This window comes from Eschrichtius robustus, chromosome 14 (assembly GCF_028021215.1).
Source record: "Eschrichtius robustus isolate mEscRob2 chromosome 14, mEscRob2.pri, whole genome shotgun sequence".
NCBI lineage: Eukaryota > Metazoa > Chordata > Mammalia > Artiodactyla > Eschrichtiidae > Eschrichtius > Eschrichtius robustus.
Window position 1 is genome coordinate 92,885,507 of NC_090837.1, and position 24,222 is coordinate 92,909,728.

The following is a 24,222-nucleotide window of genomic DNA, read 5'->3' on the forward strand; positions in this document are numbered from 1 at the left end:
TTTTCCCCTGTATCTGGTGACATTTAGATGCATCCCTTCAAAAGTGATAGATTAGATGGTTGGTCCTCGCGTGAACCTTTGAGATTCATTACATTTATCACCTACATTATTCGGTAAATGCAAGACATACCTGCCCCGTTTCCCTACTTCCTTTCAGTTGGAGTAACTACCTATCATTTAACTTCCCCAAAACATTCTCTTTGGTAAAATGAGGTAAGTATACACTTTCATTTCCAAACTGTGAGATTTAATTAGCTAATGATAAAGTCCTTGGATGAAGAGTGCAGGAGAAGCTCAAAGTAATACTGTGATTATGTTTAGATATTTTTTTCAACGTGTAAAGTCACATAACCTCATTAGTGCAGTCAGATATATGATGCTGGGCAAGTGTCACTTCCAGGAAAATGTAAAAAAGCCAGCTCCCTTGAGATCCAGCACAAAGATATATTTTCCTGTAATCTTCAGGTGATTCCCATGTGGGTAACCTCTCTCAACTCAACTTTAATAATAATGACCTCCATCTGTGCTCCAGCCGAAAGTAATCTATGTAATTGATGATCAGAAAATGACCCTGACTTTCAGGCCTGCCTTGGCCAGTGATACAGCTGTGCTGAACGTATCTTGGATCTGTAAATAAAATACTGATTCCAGTCGCTGCTACAGAATGCGTGTTGATACCGTGGATATTTTTCAGGGCTGGCTCCATTTTAAAGTTAGGTATCTCTACGGGAAAGTGGGATATCAGTTAAGATGAAAAGGCAATCCAGAGCTAACCCTGTTAATTTTTTTTTAATGTTTTTGGTATTTTAATTTGGGAAGGTAACCTTGTACAGCAATCAGGTAGATTAAACACTGTGTCATTTTGACTTCCAAATGAAGACAAGAGTCTTGGAATTCTGAAGAACATTTCTCATAGGGCAGGTGTCCACAATCTATAGACTTTTTTTTTGAATTTTATTTTATTTTTTTATACAGCAGGTTCTTATTTGTTATCTATTTTATACGTATTAGTGTATACATGTCAATCCCAATCTCCCAATTCATCACACCACCACCCCCACCCACCCGCAGCTTTCCCCCCTTGGTGTCCATATGTTTGTTCTCTACATCTGTGTCTCTATTTCTGCCCTGCAAACCGGTTCATCTGTACCATTTTTCTAGGTTCCACATACATGGGTTAATATACAATATTTGTTTTTCTCTTTCTGACTTACTTCACTCTGTATGACAGTCTCTAGATCCATCCACATCTTTACAAATGACCCAATTTTGTTCCTTTTTATGGCTGAGTAATATTCCATTGTATATATGTACCACATCTTCTTTATCGATTCATCTGTCGATGGGCATTTAGGTTGCTTCCATGACCTGGCTATTGTAAATAGTGCTGCAATGAACATTGGGGTGCTTGTGTCTTTTTGAATTATGGTTTTCTCTGGGTATATGCCCAGTAGTGGGATTGCTGGGTCATATGGTCATTCTATTTTTAGTTTTTTCAGGACCCTCCATACTGTTCTCCATAGTGGCTGTATCACTTTACATTCCCACCCACAGTGCAAGAGGGTTCCCTTTACTCCACACCCTCTCCAGCATTTGTTGTTTGTAGATTTTCTGAGGATGCCCATTCTAAAATAGACTTTTTACCTAGTATTTTAGGACACCTCGTATGGCCCAGGGCCGGCTGGGTCTCAAAGGGGCCTGTGGTTGACTGCTCGAAAACTTCTCCATCTTTGCATTTCTGTAGGAATCTAGCCCACATTATCTGCTTAATAAATATTCTGATTGAATAAATGAATGAACTTCCAGATAATGCTTTAGATCATTGTGCTGGTAGTTTCTGACCTAAATTTGTTCATCATTAGTGTTCCCCCTTCTAGAAGTTCATATTGCCTGTGTTTTGTTCTGGTGTGTGCCTGGTAGGCAGAATAATGTTCCCCCCAAAGACGTCCACATACTAATCCCTGGAACCTATAAATACATTATTTTACATGGCAAAGGAGAATTAAGGTTCCTAATCAGGTGACTTTTAGAATAAGGAGATTATCCTAGATTATCTGAGTGGGCTCCATGTGGTTACAAGGGGCTTTAAAGGTGGAAAAGGAGGGCTTCCCTGGTGGCGCAGTGGTTAAGAATCCGCCTGCCAATGCAGGGGACACGGGTTCAAGCCCTGGTCCAGGAAGATCCCACATGCTGCAGAGCAACTAAGCCCACACGCCACAACTACTGATCCTGCGCTCTAGAGCCCACGTCACAACTACTGAAGCCTGCGCACCTAGAGCCCGTGCTCTGCAACAAGAGAAGTCACTGCAATGAGAAGCCTGCTCGCCGCAACGAAGAGTAGCCCCTGCTCTCCGCAACTAGGGAAAGCCCGCGTGCAGCAACGAAGACCCAAATAAAAAATAAATAAATAAATAAATAAATAAATAAATAAATAAATAAATAAATAAATAAAATATATAAATAAAAAATAAATTAAATAAATAAATAAAATCTTCCCTGTCCTTTGAGATAACACATGTACTAGAACAGCCACTTGGCCTCTGAAACGGAAGGCACACGTGCAGGCCCTACACATCTGTATTGCCTGCTGATATCTGGACTGTCGTGAGAAGGAAATAAATTTCTCTCTTTCTTAAGCCACACATAGCCACAACTACTGAGCCTGCATGCTGCAATTACTGAAGCTTGTGCGCCAGAGCCCGTGCTCCGCAACAAAAGAAGCCACCGCAATGGGAAGCCCATGTACCACTACGAAGAGTAACCCCCTCTCGCCGCAACTAGAGAAAGCCCACACACAGCAATGAAGACCCAACACAGCCAAAAATTTAAAATAAATAAATAAATAAAATAAATTTATAAAAAAAAATTTAATCCTGTGAAATGGTACCAGTGGAAATAATTAAGCTAATCTGATAGATGCATAGATTCTTCAAAGTGTGTCTACATTAGTAGGTGGGTAGGCAATGAGAATTATGTTATAATTGACAGTAGGCAAGTTTCTTTTGATGCTTATTTTTTAGATTCATTTCAATTTTAGGAACATAAATGCAATAACAGTAATAGTAATAAATAAGAGAAAACTATGCAATTGTTCCTCTTTTTCTTACACTCAAAACTACCACACAATTAAATTATGTGTGTATTTAGCACCACCAACTGAGCAAAAATCTAAGACAGAGAAAGAAAGGGGGAATAAAGCACAGAAAAAAATATAAATGTATGACTTAAAAAGAGAGAAATGAATAAACATTTCTCCAAAGAAATACAAACGGCAAATAAACACATGAAAAGATGCTCAACATCACGAATCACTAGGGAAACTCAAATCAAAACCACAATGAGATATCACCTCACACCCACTAGGATGGCTACTCTAAAGAAACCAAAAACAAAAACTAACAAGTGATAACAAGTGCTGGCGAAGAGATGGAGAAATTGGAATGCTTGTGCACTGTTAGTGGGAATGTATAATGTTAGCGCTGCTACAGAAAATAGGATGGCAGTTCCTCAAAAAATTAAAAATTGAATTACCATTCTACTTCTGGGTACATACCTCCAAATAATTGAAAGCAAGTACTCAAACAGACATTTGTACACACCTGTTCATAGCAGCATTATTCACAATAGCCAACATGCAGAAGCAACTCAAGTGTCCCTCAACGGATGAATAGATAAACAAAATGTGGCTCAAATATACAATGATATATTATTTAACCTTACAACGGAATGGAATTCTGATACATGTTACAACATGGATGAACCTCGGGGACATTATGATAAGTAAAATAAGCCAGACACAGGACAAATACTATATGATTCCGGTTATATGAAATACCTAGAGTAGTCAAATTTAAAAAGAAAGTAGAATGGTGGTTGCCAGGACCTGGAGGAATGAGGAGTTATTGTTTAATGAGTACAGAGTTCAATTTCAGAAGATAAAGAAAGTTCTGGAGATGGATAATGATGAAGGTTGCACAACAATGTGAATCTATTTATGCCAATGAGCAGTACGGTTAAAAATGGTGAAGATGGTAAACTTCATCTAATGTGTATTTTACCACAATTTAAAAAATAATTTTTAAAAAAGAGAGAGAGAAATTTCAAAAGTGAAAAGAAATGGCCAATGATACGGTCCTGTAGTGTCTCATCACAGTTTCATAATTTTGCCAAAAGGTGTCCCTTTACGGTTAACTCATGGGAAAACAAACATGTGACAACATCACACAGAAATGAGGCATGAGGGACACGTCAGTGCTGAGGACATTCCAGGCAGGTCAAGAACGTGGAAAGAGGAGGCTGGAACCGCAGAATGTGAGATGTCAAAACACAAACTTAGAGTTTGTGTTTCTAGTTTTGTTTGTTTGCTTCTTTATTTTTTATTTTAACCTAGTGGTCTTGGCCCTCCAGGGTGTCAGTCAATCCCTAACTTTTTATCATTTTTCTTATTTGTACACGTGCACTGTTTAAAGAGAAAGTCCGTGGCTTTCATCAGATTCCCAAAGCGTTGATCAATTTGCAGGAAATGAAGAAACAGATCCAGTTCACTCTCACCTTTTTCAGGTGTGGAAACTGAGATTTGAAGAAATGAGGCTTCAAGCCCAAGGTCACAGAGTTCGTTATAGGAGATTCTGCTTCTTTTCGCTCAGGTGCTTTTGAGTTTCAGGTGATGTCCCCTGTGGGAGTATTTCCGTTTTTAAGCCAGCTCTGCTGGAACCAGCTGTCCTGGAACAAAGGGACAGATGGTGGCACAAACCCTGACTTTGCTGGCCCTGCCCCTACTGATTCCAATGGGAGTCCTTTAATGAGGGAGGGAGTAGGGTGACCAGAAAGAGGAGCAGAGGGAGGGACAGTATTTGCTGACAGCCATGGGGGAGGGGGAGGTGCAGAATGTAACTCTTTGGCCGTCCTTTGACCCAAACGACTCCCCTGAGAAGGTGGCAGGAACTAGAACCATTGTACTCATATCGCGGCACAATCTCTCTGCCGGGCTGGGCACAGCACGATCCAGCTTCCAGGAGGGAGGATGGAAAGTGATTCGTAGCAGCACCTTCCCAGAACAAAAGGAGAAGGAAGAAATTTGGGCTGAGCACAGCAAAGACCAAACAGGCAGTCTGATAAAGCATCGAGCCAGCCAAAGAAACGGAAGTCCTCTTCTTGGCAAGAACTAATTATGTTTTAGTAATAAGATCCTTTCTCAGGACAGCAGGTGCTTTGTAGACAACTGGTCATAATGAGCGCACATCAGCAGGTCTGGCTGAACACCTCACAATACCAAAGAACAGAAGGGTTAAATCAACTAAGGAAGGTGCCATACTGGTTCAGTAAATGAAGGCGCACTGCCCGGAAACTGTACACTTGTCCATTAAGTCTCAAAAATGTCGCTGCAAGGGACACAATGCTCAAAAGAAGTTAAATTAGCAGATTAGAATGATCAACTAATTAAATTATGGGGCACAGTCTTTCCAGCATGAAGTCAGCAGGAAAGAACCTACTGCGGTTAGCTGGGGAGCAACGGCATTCACAGGATAAGGAGCCGCTCAGACAGTGCTTACATGCGCTCCAGCCTCTCCACAGGATCAACTCAGAGGATTCACTTAGTGCTGGTGAGAGACAAGTTTTACGAATGGGGAAGATTCAGGTAATAAATCATTTTCCTATGCACGACTCCAAATCTGCTTCAGGCGATGTGGACAGCAAATATAAGAGATGCTGGTTTGTTTTTTCTTGTATGCATGAAATGACCAGTCAGGAGGTCTGAGGAGTGTCCTGATAATGGCCTGTATGCTGCAGTCAGAATTTGAATTATTTACCCCATGGAAAATAAAAATCATTTCCTGTGATGTCAAATGTACAATTTGCTGCTCATAAACTTTTTTAAACAACATATACTAACTGTTGAGCTATCTAAGGATTCTCTATGGTAATATATAGCATGAATAAGATTCAATGAAGAATAAAAAAGAAACTGAAAACCTATTTGGCAAAAAGAAACTAATAAGTAGAAAACAGAAATGATTTACATCTAAACAGTATATAAATGAAGGCTACAGGAGCTACTTAGCATTAGAAATTGCAAAAAATATATATATAATTAACTAGTGTCAATTTGACATCAAATACAACAACTTTATTTTGAGCATTGTAAAAACAAACATGCAATAAAACTCTCAAAAAGGATGTATAGTCCTTTTTATAGTTTAGTCTGGGTATTTCCACTACCCAAATAATTCTATATCATTGGATTTTTTAAATTATATATTTGGAGTTTTCACTATAATCATTGTCATTAAAGACGTTTGAAATTGCGAAAAGGTAGAAAAAGAGAAAAATTACATTTTACTTTTACTTTAGGATTTCTATGTACAAATTTATTTGCTTAATAAACTAAACGTATGAACTAAAACCATAAAACTCTTAGATGATAACAGGTCTGAATCTTTATGACTTTGAATTAGGCAATGGTTTCTTAGATATGACACCAAAAGTGCAAGCAACCAAGGAAAAATAATCCGGACTTCACCAAAATTTAAGATTTCTGTGTGTCAAAGGATACCATCAAGAAACACAAAGAGAATCTACAGAATGGGAGGAAATATTTGAAAATTAAATAAATGTCTAGTACCAGAATATACAAAGAACTCTTACAACTCAACAATAGAAAGACTAATAAACCAATTGAAAAATGGTAATGGATTTGAATAGATTTGCACACTTTTTCAAAGAAGAAGACTAAATCAACATATGAAAAGATAGACAATATCATTAGCATTTAAGGAACTGCAAATCAAATTACAATGTGTTCCATTTATTATAAAAACCCTCCAGAAAGTAGGCATAGAGGGAACTTACCTCAACATAATAAAGGCCATATATGACAAACCCACAGCCAACATCGTTCTCAATGGTGAAAAACTGAAACCATTTCCTCTAAGATCAGGAACAAGACAAGGTTGTCCACTCTCACCACTATTATTCAACATAGTTTTGGAAGTCCTAGCCATGGCAATCAGAGAAGAAAAAGAAATAAAAGGAATACAAATTGGAAAAGAAGAAGTAAAACTGTCACTGTTTGCAGATGACATGATACTATACATAGAAAATCCTAAAGATGTCACGAGAAAACTACTAGAGCTAATCAATGAATTTGGTAAAGTTGCAGGATACAAAATTAATGCACAGAAATCTCTTGCATTCCTATACACTAATGATGAAAAATCTGAAAGAGAAATTAAGGAAACACTCTCATTTACCACTGCAACAAAAAGAATAAAATACCTAGGAATAAACCTACCTAAGGAGACAAAAGACCCGTATGCAGAAAACTATAAGATGCTGATGAAAGAAATCAAAGATGACACAAACAGATGGAGAGATATACCACGTTCTTGGATTGGAAGAATCAACATTGTGAAAATGACTACACTACCCAAAGCAATCTACAGATTCAATGCAATCCCTATCAAACTACCAATGGCCTTTTTCACAGAACTAGAACAAAAAGTTTCACAATTTGTATGGAAACACAAAAGACCCTGAAGAGCCAAAGCGATCTTGAGAAACAAAAAAAGAAGCTGGAGGAATCAGGCTCCCGGACTTCAGACTATACTACAAAGCTACAGTAATCAAGACAGTATGGTACTGGCACAAAAACAGAAATATAGATCAATGGAACAGGCTAGAAAACCCAGAGATAAACCCACACACATATGGTCATCTTATCTTTGATAAAGGAGGCAAAAATATACAATGGAGAAAAGATGGCCTCTTTATTAAGTGATACTGGGAAAATTGGACAGCTACATGTAAAAGAATGAAATTAGAACACTCCTTAACACCATACACAAAAATAAACTCAAAATGGATTAAAGACCTAAATGTAAGGCCAGACACTAGAAAACTCTTAGAGGAAAACGTAGGCAGAACACTCTATGACATAAATCACAGCAAGATCCTTTTTGACCCACATCCTAGAGAAATGGAAATAAAAACAAAAAAAAACAAATGGGACCTAATGAAACTTAAAAGCTTCTGCACAGCAAAGGAAACCATAAACAAGACCAAAAAACAACCCTCAGAATGGGAGAAAATATTGGCAAATGAAGCAACTGACAAAGGATTAATCTCCAAAATTTACAAGCAGCTGATGCAGCTCAATATCAAAAAAACAAACAACTCAATCCAAACATGGGCAGAAGACCTAAATAGACATTTCTCCAAAGAAGATATACAGATTGCCAACAAATACATGAAAGGATGCTCAACATCACTAATCATTAGAGAAATGCAAATCAAAATAACAATGAGGTATCACCTCACACCAGTCAGAATGGCCATCATCAAAAAATCTACAAACAATAAATGCTGGAGAGGGTGTGGAGAAAAGGGAACGCTCTTGCACTGTTGGTGGGAATGTAAATTGATACAGCCACTATGGAGAACAGTATGGAGGTTCCTGAAAAAACTAAAAATAGAACTACCATATGATGCAGCAATCCCACTACTGGGCATATCCCTGAGAAAACCAGAATTCAAAAAGAGTCATGTACCCCAATGTGCATTGCAGCACTATTTACAATAGGCAGGACATGGAAGCAACCTAAGTGTCCATGGACAGATGAATGGATAAAGAAGATGTGGCACATATATACAATGGAATATTACTCAGCCATAAAAAGGAACGAAATTGAGTTATTTGTAGTGAGGTGGATGGACCTAGAGTCTGTCATACAGAGTGAAGTAAGTCAGAAAGAGAAAAACACATACTGTATGCTAACACATATATATGGAATCTAAAACAATGGTTCTGAAGAACCTAGCAGCAGGGCAGGAATAAAGACGCAGACATAGCGAATGGACTTGAGGACATGGGGAGGGGGAAGGGTAAGCTGGGACGAAGTGAGAGAGTGGCATGGACATATATACACTACCAAATGTAAAATAGCTAGTGGGAAGCAGCCACATAGCACAGGGAGATCAGCTCGGTGCTTTGTGACCACCTAGAGGGGTGGGATAGGGAGGGTGGGAGGGAGACGCAAGAAGAGGAGATATGGGGATATATGTATATGTATAGCTGATTCACTTTGCTATACAGCAGAAACTAACACACCATTGTAAAGCAATTATACTCCAATAAAGATGTTAAAAAGAAATTACAATGTGTTTACATTTACACTTCATACCCATTATGATGGCTAAACAACAACAAGAAAGGAAAATAACAAGTATTGATTGGCAAGAGTGTGGAGAGTTTAGAAATCTCATACTTTGCTTGTGGGAATGTAAAATGGTGCTGCCACAGTGGAAGACAGTTTTGTGGTCCCTCAAAATGCTACATATAGAATTACCATATGACCTAGAAATTCCGCTCTTAGGTGTGCACCCAAGAGAAATGAAAACCTGTTCATGTAGAAATCAGTACACAAATATGTATAGCAGCAGTATTCTTAACATCCAAAAAAAATGATACAATGCAAACATCCATCAACTGAGGAGTGAATGAATAAATAAAGTATGATACATCCATTCAATGGAATATTACTTAGCTGTTAAAAAAAAAAGAAAGGAAAGAAAGAATACTAATATATGCTACACCATAGGTGTATCTTGAAAACTTTTTGCTAAGTGAAAGAAACCAGGTACAAAACACCACATATTTATGATTTCATTGATATGAAGGATTCGGAATGTTCAAGTCTATAGAGACAGAAAGTAGAGTACTGGTTGCCAGGGTGTAGGAGGATTTTGGGGGGTGGTTAGTGAGAGAATGGGGAGTAGCTGCTAATGAGTACGGAGTTTCTTTTGGGGGTGATAATGTTCTGCAATTACATGGTGGTAATGGTTACAGGACCTTGTATATAGACTAAAAATAAGTGAATTGTACTATTTCTAAAAAGTGATTTTATGGCACGTGAATTATATCTCAGTAAGAACAATTGATGTTAAAATATTTTAAAATGGGTGTGGTGGTTACTTTTTTGTGCCAGTTTGGCTAGGCCACAGTACCCAGATATTTGGTCAAACATGAGTCTAGATGTATCTGTGAAGGAATTTTTTAGATGAAATTAACATTTAAATTGATAGACCTTGAGTAAAGTAGATTAAGCTTCATAATATGGGTGAGCCACATCCAATCAGTTGAAGGCCTTAAGAGAAAAACAATGAGGTCCCTCAAGGAGGAAGGAAATCTGCCTACAGACTACCTTAGACACAAGCTGAAGTATCAACTCTTCCCTGGGTCTCCAGCCTGCCAGTCAACCCTGCAGAATTTGGACTTGTCCGCCTCCACAGTGCTGTGAGCCAATTCCCTAAAATCTCTCTCTCTCTCTTTTTCTCCATGTATACACACACACACACACACACACATACACCCTCTCTGTCTTTATATATATATATTACATAAACGCACCCTATTGGTTCTGTTTCTCTGGAGAACCCTAACACAATGGACAAAGGATTTGAATAGACATTTCTCTGAAGAAGATTAATGGTCAATAAGCACATGAAAAGATGCTCAGTATCACTAGTCATTAGGGAAATGCAAATCAAAACCACTTCACACCCGCTAGGATTGCTATAATCAAAACTCTCTCTCTCTCTCTCTCTCTCTCTCTCTCTCTCTCTCTCTCTCTCTCTCTCTCTCTCATAGTTATACGCACCAGAGTTGAAGTTAAGCAGTAAGTGCCTGGGATCAGTAACATGCACTTCCGCCATTAGAACATACAGCCATGGACACCTGGCCTCCGCTATAGCTTGCCCATTGGCCTGCTGAACCACCAAGATACTGTCTACTAGAACACAAATGGGGCCAGCAGGATGAGTCCAGACGAGTAGCCAACTTAGGGATGACTAGCTCTCCATCTGGAAAAGACGTGGTCTGTACCTTATGACTTGATCGTTCTCATATTTTTCTTTCTATAAAACAAACAAGTTTTCTGGTTTCATCCTATTTATCATATATCTCTAGAATGTTATATACTGTCTATATTTAACATATGAATTCTCATGTTTCTCAAGCTACTTGTTGACTCATTTTCCATCTTTAACACATCCTATGAATTCTACCTATAGCACATAAGCTACTAGCTTATTTATTAGCTGTGCTTAACACCCATGAGTTTCATCCATCCTCTTTATGATGGCTAATTTTATGTGTCAATTTGATTGGGCTACAGGCTGCCCACATAGCTAGTAAAACATTATTTCTGGATGTGTTTGCAAGGGTGTCTGTGAAAAGATTAGCATTTGAATCAGTAGACTGAGTAAAACAGATCCACCTTTACCAACGGGGCAGGCATCATCCAATCCGTTGAGGACCCAAATAAAACGAGAAGGCAGAGGAAGGGCAAATTTGCTCTCTCTGCTTTAGCTGGGACCTCCATCTTCTGCCCTCAAGCAGCAACATCAGTGTTCCTGGTTTTCCAGCCTTCAGGCTCTGACAGGGATTTACACCCCCGATCCTCAGACCATTGGTCTCCAGATGAACTGTATCACCAATTTCCTGGTTGTCTGCTTGCAGATGGCTGTTCATGGGCCTTCTTGGCCTCAATAACTATGTGATCCAAATTTCTACTCTCTCTCTCTCTCTCTCTATATATATATATATATACACACACACAAACTCCTATTGGCTCTGCTTCTCTGAAGAACCTTGACTAATACACCATTTTCTTTCTTGCCTTCTGTAGCAGAATTAAATATTCAATAAAGATACAGCAAAATCATATTACAACAACTGAGAAAAACCATTGGATCTGGTCAATTTTTAGAGTACTTTCACATTACTCCCTCTTTATAAAATATTATAAAATTTAGCCATTTGACCTTCCAAGTAAATGTGGACCTCTGTAAAGTACTGAATACTAGCCCTATTAGATGACTGATTTTTATAGTTGAATTGTTTTCACCCCTTTCCTCCAAATACAATTGTATCAGTCAAGAGACAGAAATAACATGTTATTTTAACGTAGAAAATTTAGTATAAAGAAATGTTTGAAGCACTGAAAAGGTAAAAAAGAGAACACTTACCCACCACCATGGTAACAAGTGTAGGAAGAAGATGGTCCCCCCTCTTTGAGGAACTAAAGAGAAGCTTGCAGGAAGGGTCCCTTAGAGTTGAATCCCAGACCCCTGAGAGGGGTTGCTCTTTGGCACTGGAACCAAGACTTCTGGTCAATGCTGGTGTAACATTTTTTTTTAAATACATCTTCATTGGAGTATAATTGCTTCACGATGCTGTGTTAGTTTCTGTTGTACAACAAAGTGAATCAGCCATATGCATACATATATCCCATACTCCCTCCCTCTTGAGCCTCCCTCCCACCCTCCCTATCCCACCCCTCTAGGTGGTCACAAAGCACTGAGCTGATCTCCCTGTGCTATGCTGATGCTTCCCACTAGCTATCTATTTTACATCTGGTAGTGTATATATGTCCATGCCACTCTCTCACTTTGTCCCAGCTTACCCTTCCCCCACCCCATGTCCTCAAGTCCATTCTCTATGTCTGCGTCTTTATTCCTGCCCTGCCACTAGGTTCATCAGTACCATTTTTTTTTAGATTCCATATATATATATATATATATATCCATTAGCAGCTACATGTAAAAGAATGAAATCAGAACACTCCCTAACACCATACACAAAAATAAACGACAAATGGATTAAACACCTAAATGTAACACCGGACATTATAAAACTCTTAGAGAAAAACATAGGAAAAAACACTCTTTGACATAAACCACAGCAAGGTCTTTTTTGACCCACCTCCTAGAGTAATGAAAATAAAAAGTAAAATAAACAAATGGGACCTAATGAAACTTAAAAGCTTTTGCACAGCAAAGGATACTGGTGCATCTTGAGGAGGTGCGTTGAGTCTAGTCCTTCATGGATTAGAAAAGCTGCAAACTGGTTCATCTTCTGCCCTCATCATCAGCTGTTGTTCCTGGGGTAGGGCTCAGAGCGACAGGACTAGACAGGAAACCCACAGGAAGGAGAACCCTCTTCCCCAGCCTGGCAGCACCCCTCCAGCCCCGCTCTATAGGCAGGACCCACAGGGAGCCAGTAGGCAGGGCTGAAATGTGGTTTGCAGAGACGCCAGGCCCCATGTCACAAAGCTCAGAGAGAGGGTAGTTCAGAGCTGAGAGCTGATGACTCGGTAACTGGCACAACCATATTATCCAATGTAGTTAGATAATTCGTTACATGTTATTATTACTAAAAATCAGGCGGCAATTCCTCACTGATATCAGAGCTATGTATGGACTGAAGCCACAAGGGCCAATCTTTATTTCTGTGTGTGATAAACTGGTATTCTATTCTGGGTGAAGCCTAAGAATAGGTCCCCAGAGCAGTAACATACCTTTCCTCTCTCGAATGGGGAAACTGTCATGAATTATCAGCTAATGGTCAATTCTTTATCCTCCTGAATGTTTAATTTATAACCTGTATTGCTTGCAAGACTTCAGAAAGGTTTATTCGGTGGCTCCTCCTAGGATAGGTAAGATATTTCTAAGCATTAAACCTCTAGTAATTGTCCCCATTTTCCACAAATCTATAAAGGGTCACTCTCAATTGCCCTGTGAATTTTTATCTCTATCCCATGGTGTATTAAATTTGGCTGTAAATTCTTTCCTCAGTGCCATCCTTCTACTGAAATACTTAAGCTATGATTCAAAAGGAGCTCCATTTGAGGTATATCATTATACCGGTTATGTTTAGTTATTTACTTCTGTAGCGCAAAGCTCAGTTTAACTATCGGGGGAGTTACACCAATATCAGTAATCAGAGATATGCAGCTTGAATTGTTTTTGAATATCAGTAGAAATTCAAGACTATATTGAAATTTTAATAATTAATCAGAAATATGCAATGTTAATGAAGCCCCATATACTCTGTATGACTTCTTATAACGCGGCATGGGCATAGAAAAATATACATCATATTTAAATGAGACCACAGAGTTGAGAAAAAAACCCAATGTAAAAACAATTCATTGAGGTAACATCTTCCTTGTTTTAATTGTAAGCAAGTTTGCATCATATTATTGAAAGCAGAGTAAAATCAAACCTGGGATTTGCCTCAAAGAGCTATTAACTGCATACTCCACTTACCATAAATGTTTTCAAAGTAATATTATTAGTGTCAATAATGATACTCTGGGACTTCCCTGGTGGCGTAGTGGTTAAGAATCCGCCTGCCAATGCAGGGGACACAGGTTCGTTCCCTGGTCCTGGAAGATCCCACATGCCACGGAGCAACTAAGCCCGTGCGCCACAATTGCTGAGCCTGCGCTCTAGAGCCCGCGAGCCACAACTACTGAGCCTGCGAGCCACAACTACTGAAGCCTGAAGCCCGCACGCCTAGAGCCCGTGCTCTGCAACAAGAGAAGCCACCACAATAAACCCACGCACTGCAACGAAGAGTAGCCCCCGCTCGCTGCAACTAGAGAAAGCCCGCACACAGCAACGAAGACCCAACGCAGCCAAAAATAAGTAAATAAACAGATAGATAAATAGAAGTCCATAAATATAAAGAAGTAAATAAATAACTTATTAAAAAAGGATACTCTTTAGTTTTATATCTGTCAACTAAAATAATAATGATTTATCACCTCTGTCATAATAGAAGAATATGCAAGAATTGTGCACTATAGCAAGAGATATTGTTTTCATGAAGAATATTGTTTTACTAACGATAAATGTAGTGTCAGTTGTGAAAATATTTTTTGAAAGATACATGTCCAGATTTTAACCATTTTAGGGAATTCCCTGGAGGTCCAGTGGTTAGGATTTAGCACTTCCAATGCTGGGTGCATGGGTTCGATCCCTGGCTGGGGAAGTAAGATCCTGCATGCCGAGCGGCAAAAAAAAAAAAAAGATTTTAACCATTTTATTTATTTGAAGTAACAATTATCATGTATTTATCAACTATCCATTAGAAATATCTTTTTTGTAGAGATACAAAAATAATGTTACTGCCCTTGCCCCAACGGAACTTGGAGTTCAGTAAGATCTAGGATTTTAGCTCTATCCTTCATGTGCATTCATCTTTCTTCTGCAATCTTTGAATCCAATTATTGGCTTGAGAAAGCACCTGGTTTCAGATCGAGATGTAATATTCGCAAATTTTGTCACAATGGTACTCATCCGGTCTAGTCTCTGCATCCTGCCTTAGTGAGCAAGTGCCTATGATATGTTATCTATTTAACGTCTTCAACCACTGTTTATAGCATATACATGGGGTTATAGAAAAGGTTAAAGTGCTTTTTCGGACAAGTAAAGTCAAACAAGAATTTTTTGGTCAGATTGTATCATTGATCAAACTCACCAGATCATATTCACTAGATAATCTACAGTTTTCTCCTCTGCTTAACCATTGAAATTAGTTTTTTGTTGGTGTGGTTGCAGTAGGAACTTTTTAAGAGCTTGTTATTGCTGATTGCAATAGCTGAATTTAAGTTTTAGTTTAAAGACATAAACATAGATGATGATTGCGCCAACAGATGAAAGGGTTTTATTTAGGATACTTTAAAGACTGTACCTCCTTTACAATCAGAAATTCCTTACAATTTTTAGATGACCGATGGGCGTGCAGGTTGCTCAACTATAGCAGTGCAGTAAGTAAACCTGAATATATTTAGTTCAGTAGCTGGGCTTTAGGATTTCAAGAAGATTATGGAATGATTAATAAAATCACAGAAGGACTCTTCATTTTGAAAATGCTTGTTTTTAATACTAATTATGACTTAAAGTGAATATATGTGTGTCCACGATTTAATCCCTCATTTAATCTCCACGATTTTATGAGGAGATTGTTTACACATGAGGAGAATGTGTTAAAAAGCTTAAAGACATTAGTCTAGGATTACACAACTCATAAGTGACACAGTTTCACTCTTCTCATAAAAGTGCCTAAGAGCTGGTGTTCCTTTGAACAGTTTTATTTTCCCCCAGTTTCAAGGGGACAAAGTCACAACTGTGTAAAACTCTGGAACTTGCTATGAGCCAGAGAACCTCTTGGTCCAAAGTCTGACGTTGGACTCATGTTGAGAACCTACAAGACCAAACCAAGTCATGGTTTTTTATTTGGCATCTCCAGGGACAGGAACTCCATTCACTTGTACCTGTAACCAATCACCATCCTGACAGTGTGCAATCCAGCCTCATGCTGGAGGTCTTTCCATAGAAGTTTCCTCTGTGCTCCTCAAATTCTGAAAGTGAATCTTGAAATCCAATTCCCTCTTCAGCCGTCAACCTCATCTCTGCTGAGGTATCAACTGATATTGTCAAGTACGTTTATCATTAGCTCCCGAAAGGATCTCCACTAGTACCTGACACAGGGTAGAATGTGTTGAATGGATGCATAAATAAATGAATAAGTGAATGAATGAAAGTGTGTCCCAATGACTAGGGAGAAGTTATCATTTTGGAATTTACTCTGAGGTTGGCTTGGCAACCAAGGCTAGAGACAGAAGCAACATCTCTATTGCACTGGAATTATCCATCTCCTTTTGGTCATCTGCTCTTTTTTTTTTTCCTGCTGGAGCTCTAAAACAAGAACACCACTCTCAGCTCTCTCTCTTTTGCCCACTCTCCCCAGTAGACATACCTTTCTAAGTAGCGAGTTAGCATAAAAATCAGTACATCACTTCTAGTCAGTGGTGGGTGGGAAAATGCTGAACAATTGGCTTGGGGTGGCAAGGCACGGTGAGGTCGGTTCAGACTGCCGAAGACTCCTGAGAGAATGCAAGAGCCTAACATTCTAGAACTGAAAGCCCTTTGGAAGTTACCTAATCCAATGCCTCCTCTATTTTACAAGAAAAACCTGAGACCCAGCAAGAAGTAACTCCTGAAGGAAGGTGGCAGGGTTAGTGGCAGAGGGAGGACTAGAGACGAGGTCCTGCATCCCTCACCCTTGTGGGTGGTTCCCAAGTGCTGGTCTACGGATATTGTACACTGGACTCATCTTTCCACAGCATATCAAAAAAGAAGATAAGTGTGTTCACTTGTTTTCACTCATTTAGTGCTTCTCTCATTCATAAATAACATAAAATGAAGATGCCCCAGCCTTACCACATTGGCGCGTACTCTACTTCCATGCCACCCTGTAGCATGCCTATTGTTATGCTTTTAATTAAAGTGACTACTAGGTCTGAGGTCGAAGTCAATTGCCTAGATGGAAAAGGAATAAACAACACCAGTGTCTGGTACTAGCATCCTTCCTTAACTTTAAGTAATCTAAGGGGGGGCCCATCCATGATATTTTTCAAGACTCTCAGATAGCTTTCATGCCAAAAGATGCTCAACATCACTAATTATTAGAGAAATGCAAATCAAAACTACAATGAGGTATCACCTCACACTGGTCAGAAGGGCCATCATCAAAAATCTACAAACAATAAATGCTGGAGAGGGTGTGGAGAAAAGGGAACCCTCTTGCACTGTGGGTGGGAATGTAAATTGATACAGCCACTATGGAGAACAGTATGGAGGTCCCTTAAAACACTAAAAATAGAACTACCATATGACCCAGCAATCCCACTACTGGGCATATACCCTGAGAAAACCATAATTCAAAAAGACACATAGGGCTTCCCTGGTGGTGCAGTGGTTAAGAATCTGCCTGCCAATGCAGGGGACACGGGTTCAAGCCCTGGTCTGGGAAGATCCCACATGCTGCAGAGCAACTAAGCCCGTGTGCCACAACTACTGAGCCCACATGCCACAACTACTGAAGCCCACACGCCTAGAGCCTGTGCTCTGCAACAAGAGAAGCCACCGCAATGAGAAGCCTGCGCACCGCAACAAAGAGTAGCCCCCGCTCGCCGCAACTAGAGAAAGCCCACGCGCGCCAATGAAGACCCAACGCAGCCAAAAATAAATAAAATAAATAAATTAAAAAAAAAGATACATAATAGTTAATAATACCATTAAAACAATTTTAGAAAAAAGAAAAATTTAAAGTTAAAACCAGTGACTTGTTTGAAAAACACACACAAAAATTCAGGTGGTCCCTCATAGTTTATTATAAGAGGAATATACTGTATTCCATCATTTTTAGAAATAATAAATAAATATCGTAGGGAATATTTTTATGAAGGCAGCTCTTAGATAAGTTGATCATATATATCCTAGAAGCCTAAGATAACTGGACACGAACCTTTCCAAAGATGGTGTGCTTGTTGTTAAGTTCATCTGCTCGACCCAGTGTAATAGTTCATTGCAGCACTATTGCAATAGCCAGGACATGGAAGCAACCTAAATGTCCATCAACAGAGGAATGGATAAAGAAGATGTGGTACATGTATACAATGGAATATTACTCAGCCATAATAAAGAACAAAATTGGGTCATTTGTAGAGATGTGGATGGACCTAGAGACTGTCATACAGAGTGAAGCAAGTCCGAAAGAGAAAAACAAGTATTATATATTAACGCATATATGTGAAATCTAGAAAAATAGTATAGATGATCTCATTTGCAAAGCAGAAATAGAGACACAGATGTAGAGAACAAATGTATGGATACTAATGGGGAAAGAGAGGGTGGGATGAATTGAAGGTTGGGATTGACATGTATACCCTATTGATACTATGTATAAAATAGATAACTAATGAGAACCTACTGTATAGCTCAGGGAACTCTACTCAGTGCTCTGTGGTGACCTAAATGGGAAGGAAATCCAAAAACGAGTGGATATACGTATACATACAGCTGATTCATTTTACACCTGAAGCTAACACAACATTGTAAAGCAACTATACTCCAATAAAAAGTAATTTTAAAAAAAGAAAAAAAAAACAAGATTGTTTTCATGCCTTCACAGAGAAAGTAAGGATCAGACTCTACATATCAAGAGTAGGTATGAGAGTTCCCAAAGTTATCTCATTACCTTCCCCAGCAATCATTTACAGATTGAGGAAAGAAACCTGAACGTTCACTTTTGGTATTTATGCCAACATTCCTTCTGGTCAGATGCACATTCACTAATTCAAAAAGAACAGTTTACTGAGGTCAAAAGATCTGAATTCAAGGTCTAGCTCTGCCATGGCTGGGTTGGGAAACTCCATCTCTGGAGCTCCACCTCCATCTGTAGAGTGGAAATGATATGAACACTTCTTTATTTTTCAGTATTATGGAAATCAAAAGTGGTGATGCATGAGAAAAGACCTGGTAAATATATTGCTTTAGCATTTACCAATATATCTTCCAGAGAGGAAAAGTAATATATTTAAAAGAGATCTGCCTTTAAAAAATAAATCAAAACAGTTTTGTCGATAACTTCCTTGTGAAGCATGCTAATTTCTAATTTTGAGAATTGATCATCACAGAGAAGATAAGCAAAATTTGATATACTTATCCAAATCAAAGATCAACGTTAGATGAATTTACTCCCATTTTGGCAAATAGAGGCAAATAGTAGTAAATTCCTTAGAAGTTTCTGAATTTCACGAAGATCTTACAAAAAATAAGTTTATGAAGAATTGCAGTGTGGTTAATTTATTGCTTTTCCCACAGTTATTATATTTTTAGACTTGAAAAAAATCACAGAAAACATCCAGGAAATAGAAAATGACATTAAGATTTTTTTAAACTCTGAGTAACTGTGTCTTGAATAATGCATAAGTTCCTTCGCGGTTACATCTACAGTTTACTCAGCATCTCTTTACATTAGGGAACTGAAACGGCTGTATTTCCCAAATCACAGTCAGTAAAATTCTGTGGCTATTTTCAAGTTAAGTTTTACATGGTTTATTCACTTTTCTCCATACGTGGTAATAAGGTAATGAACAAGTGTTGTTCTTAATTGAAAAACTGCCTCTCAAACCAGTATTGAAATCAATGTCTATCAAGTATTTGAGGAAGGATTCATCTTTTTTAAGTTTCAATGATCCCATTCGTTTCATTTAAACTAGGTTTTCCACTTGGAAGTATTTATCAGTTTGGTCAGGGAAATCTACTGTGCTGGGGTGTTTATTTTACTGCAGAAAAAGACACCTTCCAGTTGGAAATTGTTAGCCTTTTTCCTGAAGCAAGCTAAATCGGGTAACACATGGTAAAAATAAAATAAGTTCATTTTGTGGAGTTCACCAGGTGTGAGCATGCTGTCACGTTAAGACTTAATCACCATATACTTTAATAGCCTGTTCTTAGTTTCTCTACTCTGGGACATACATAAGTGCCAAAGTGCCTAGCTAATGAATATCCCGGATATGTTTGAGTGAATATCAATGCTGACTAGGCTCTGTTTTAAAAAAAGAGGGAGAGGTAGTTTCTTTTACCCAGATGAAAGAATTGTGTAGATCATTGTGACAAAAGCTCTTGGGAACCACCTACACCACTGACAGCTGCGCTACCCTGGGGATGGTGCTTAGTGTCAGACCTTTTCACGGGGCCAGTGAATAACACTCACTGTGCATTTTATTCCTTGGGTTGTATTCAGTTATCAAGGAGGTAAGCCCGTCCCAGTCCTGGGTAGGGGTGGAGACGGGGGTTGAAACTCCTTTGCTCATTTCGATGGCAGGTGATGGAATACCAGCCAATGAGACAGGAAGGGGGACTCCATAGGGGACCCATTCTAAAAACAGGACACGAGAGGGAAGGTGCTCTTCACTGCCCATCCAGCTTCTGGATACTCTCGTGTGAGCATGTGATGTTGGAAGCTTACTGCAGCCAACCTGTGACCGTAGGGACCGGCAGGAGGTAGCTCAATGCTGTAAGGAAGGCAGAGCAGACAGCTGAAAACTTTATCCTCTGTGATGTCTTGAGCCTCTGATTTAATGACCCAGGGAGCCACCCTCTCTCCAGACTGCTTGTATTGGAAGAACTTCCCCTTACCTTTCCACCTGGGTGTTCTGTTACTCGCAGGGACACTATCATAGCTGATACTTGATACAGCCGACAGTCAATGAGTCAACAGATGGATTTTTGGAGTTGAGTACCAGCAGGCTCAGAATCTAATTTTTTTTTTTTAGGACTTTTTTGATGTGGACCATTTTTAAAGTCTTTATTGAATTTGTTACAAGATTGCTTCTGTTTTATGTTTTTGGTTGTTTTGGCTGCGAGGCACGTGGGATCTTAGTTCCCCGACCAGGGATCAAACCCGCGCCCCCTTTACTGGAAAGCGAGGTCTTAACCACTGGACCGCCAGAGAAGTCCCTCAGAACCTAATTTAATAATAAATCGGGGCACACGGGTTGGAGCCCTGGTCTGGGAAGATCCCACATGCCGCGGAGCAACTGGGCCCGTGAGCCACAACTGCTGAGCCTGCGCGTCTGGAGCCTGTGCTCCGCAACAAGAGAGGCCGCGATGGTGAGAGGCCCGCGCACCGCGATGCAGAGTGGCCCCCGCTCGCCGCAACTAGAGAAAGCCCTCGCACAGAAACGAAGACCCAACACAGCCAAAAATAATAATAATAATAATAAATCGTTACCTTGTTCTGGTTCAGGCTCTACCAGAACATCGAACTAACATCAAGGGCGGTGGGAGTTTTTTGGTTTTTTGTTTTCTCTTTCTGCAGTTCAGTCTAGACAGACATACACCAAGAGCCTTCACCATGCAGGGAAGTAGAGGGAGAAACAGGTCTGCCAGGCATCCCCTGCCTCTCCTGCAAACCCTTCGGTCCTTCACACAAGCGCCTTGGGCACCTGGAGTGTGCTGACAAGCCCACTCCTTCTCGAGAAGGGAAACCAGGTGCTGCTTATCTCCGTGGGCTGAGGGGAGGCCCCTCCTGCTGTGTGCCCATTTCCGTTTCCCGCACCAGCGCAGCCCTGATCCTACTGATGAAGTGAATTCATATATCAGGACGCACAAAATGGAGGCGCCCCAGTGGCCCGGCCCATGCATGTCACAAATCTAAACCGAAGTCAGCCTGCACTTAGGGGCAACATCTGTCAAGGAAACCTAACAAATACCAATCGCAGTCCTCCAACCTAGCTTTAGCTGGCTCTCCTTACCCTGGAGAATAGGACCTGCTGCCTTAGAAGGAAATCCCCTACCTCCTAGCCAATCACGCCCTGCTTCTGAGTTGCCTCTTCTAATGCTCCATAAATCCCATTCTTGCCCCGAATCTCTCAGGAAGTGTGCTCCACTGCTCGTGGGGCACTGGGCTCCCCCAGTCCGTGGGTCGCATTCCCTTGAATAAAGGACATCAGACTCGTCACTATATTGTCTTAGTTTTGTCATTTGACATAATTCATCCTCCCCTTGTTTCAGATGGAAATTCTGAGTGGACCTAGCATCTGGCTGACAGCTTACCACATTTACGCTGTGTGTAGGAAATTGCCACTTTGCCTCTTTTATCTGGATTTGATTTCTGCTCAGACCCTGATAACGGGGACTAACCAGGGCAGGAAAAGGAATTTGAAGTCACTAAATGGGATGAAAAGCCACAGGATGGCTTCCCACGGGGGACCTGGCACAGGGAGCAGCTGACCCCCAGGGCTGCTCGTCTTCCCCACCCAGCTGGTTTCTGTCACTTACCTGACAGGTCCCTGAGGCTTTGGAGCTCGTGACTCCTGGTGCAAGGACGAAGCAGGGTTGGGTAATCAACCCTCAGTCAGATGCTTGCTTTGAAGCTCACTGGCTGTAAGCAACCTGGGCAAAATTACTTCATGTCTTTCAGCCACAGTCCCGCTTAAATCAGATGGGGATGGAAAGGACGTCTAGGCAGAGGAAGGAAACCAAACCACAGAATCTTCCATTCCCATTCCTAATAAAAAGTGAGTGGAAAAACTAGTGAAAAGAAAAGGGCAAAACACACCCGCAATGATCAAAAAGAGCATGAGGTCTTCCCTGGTGGCGCAGTGGTTGAGAGTCTGCCTGCCAACGCAGGGAACACGGGTTCGAGCCCCGGTCCGGGAAGATCCCACATGCCGCGGAGCAACTAGGCCCTTGAGCCACAATTACTGAGCCTGCGCGTCTGGAGCCTGTGCTCCGCAACAAGAGAGGCCGCGATAGTGAGAGGCCTGTGCACCGCGATGAAGAGTGGCCCCCGCTCGCCGCAACTGGAGAAAGCCCTCGCACAGAAACGAAGACCCGACACAGCCAAAAATAAATAAATTAATTAAAAAAAAAAAAAAGCATGACTTCATGAAAAAGGGTAGCAGTTTAGTTAATAAGCAAGTGCTGGAGAAACTCCCACCACGAAACTCAGTGGAAATCTCATGAATATATGTCCATCACAGAGAAATACATTCAGGGGATATCTTTATCTTCCCTCTGCTGTGTGTATCTGTGTGGGAGTGACTGTTGGGAGGAACTTCTAAACTAGTGCAGTGGAAGGAGAGGTCCTGTTCTCTTGGCCTGAAGCAGAGCCTTAGGTTGTCGAGCTAGATTGGGCAAGCATCTGAATCCTAAGGGCATCTCCCCACGGACTCGGTGTACATCCTGCCTGCTCTCTCTGGGCAAAAGGAACAAGTGGATAGGACATTCGGCAAAATCTGATAAGAGAGAGTGAAACGCTGTGAATTCAGTTTGTAAAGCATTCCATTTGGCCATCTTAAATAACCCCAACATGTTACGGGGAAAAACAAGGGGAATCTGAGATAAAAATCTCTTTGAAGGGCGTGTTCAATAAATGAGTGACGGTCTTTGGCAAGGACGATTTCTATTTGAACATTTGTAGCCATTTCCAACAAATGAACTTTCATTCGAATAAACAAGAAATGACTCTTTCTTCATTCTAGCTTTATGTAATTGCTTAAACATCAAGAGCATCGTTACTCAATGGTAAGATTGTATAACAAGGAAAAACTGACAGCACATCCTGCATACTTTTCAAAGGTGTGCCTCTCTGAGTAAAAACTAGCTAGGCTGTGGTGGAGCCCACAGTTCACATGGAGTTAAAGACTTATAAAAACAAAAGCATTAGAGGATACCTAATTCACGGAAAACGGAAAGCTCACACATCAGTGCACTGCTTACTCCAATGTTCAGACAGAAGCCAGAAACAAACAAAACCGACAAAAAAGTCTTACTGAAAGTTCTGAAGTAATTCTTTTCAAAAAGGCATTTTTTTTCGTTTACCAACGATATATTTCTTTACACAAATTTGTAGGGCATTACAATGCAAGGCAAAACATTGACCGAGCTTGAAGGAATTACGCATCATTGCTTCGATTTGTGTGAAGACCAATAATTAACAGAGAATATCAACAAATAACATTGTTTGCTAACTTGGGCACGCAGGAAAGCTTAATGGAATCTGCCTCATAATTGTTAAGAGGA